The sequence below is a fragment of the Eleginops maclovinus genome, chromosome 10 (genome assembly GCF_036324505.1).
Source record: "Eleginops maclovinus isolate JMC-PN-2008 ecotype Puerto Natales chromosome 10, JC_Emac_rtc_rv5, whole genome shotgun sequence".
Lineage (NCBI taxonomy): Eukaryota > Metazoa > Chordata > Actinopteri > Perciformes > Eleginopidae > Eleginops > Eleginops maclovinus.
Window position 1 is genome coordinate 13,669,980 of NC_086358.1, and position 807 is coordinate 13,670,786.

Sequence of the window (807 nt, forward strand, 5' to 3'; positions counted from 1 at the left end):
GGTGTTATTAATAGCAGCACAGTCAAAAGGTGTTGTAAATGTAAACAGCGTACACCAAACTAAATACTAAATACTTAGATACTGTCACTAAGTGTTTGAATATGTAAATATAGCAATCTATTAAATAATACAACAGGTCATTATATAGAATATTGTAATAAAACTATTATTTAATATTATAATATGGTACAGTATAGTATGGGATGGAATGAAAGTCGCAATGTAATAATAGCATGTATAAGATAATATGATATAGTCTAGCAAAATAGCATAGCCTATAATATTAAATGCACGATGGTATAGTAGTAAAGTATGGTATCGTGTGATATAGTGTAATATGAGTTTGCAGCAGTAAATAAGACCATATTAACCTAACTTATAATAATGTGATCTTACCTAAGATAAGTTATTTCTGTACCCCTGCTTTTATTAATCATTACAACTGTATGTAGCCATACTTGCAACTATGGCAATTATAAGAAATGTGTTCTCGGCAAGAAAAGACGTGCGCCGCCCGGGAATCGAACCCGGGTCGCAAGAATGGGAATCTTGCATGATACCACTACACTAGCGGCGCCGATACAAAGCTGTTCTGTCAAAGAGTAGATATAGCACTCGAAAACATATGAGTAATCGCTTTAAGTAACGTATATTTAGTGCCAAATATGGATATATAACAAAATACTGTTCACGTGCGATAGTAAATAAACAGCAACTAAGTACATTTGATTTATTTTGACACCTTTCTTTACTAACGTAAAAACATAACTTTATGTTGAAAGTGTGATTGATTTACTTCCGGGGTAG

The 807-nt window shown here is 32.6% G+C and overlaps 1 non-coding gene across 1 annotated transcript; it reads right to left on the reverse strand.

Annotated features, from left to right (window-relative positions):
• Window positions 1-506: 506 nt before the first annotated feature.
• On the reverse strand, window positions 507-577 carry trnag-ccc (transfer RNA glycine (anticodon CCC)). The gene has a single exon. It is a non-coding gene; the product is annotated as a tRNA-Gly (tRNA).
• Between the last annotated feature and the right edge of the window lie 230 nt (window positions 578-807).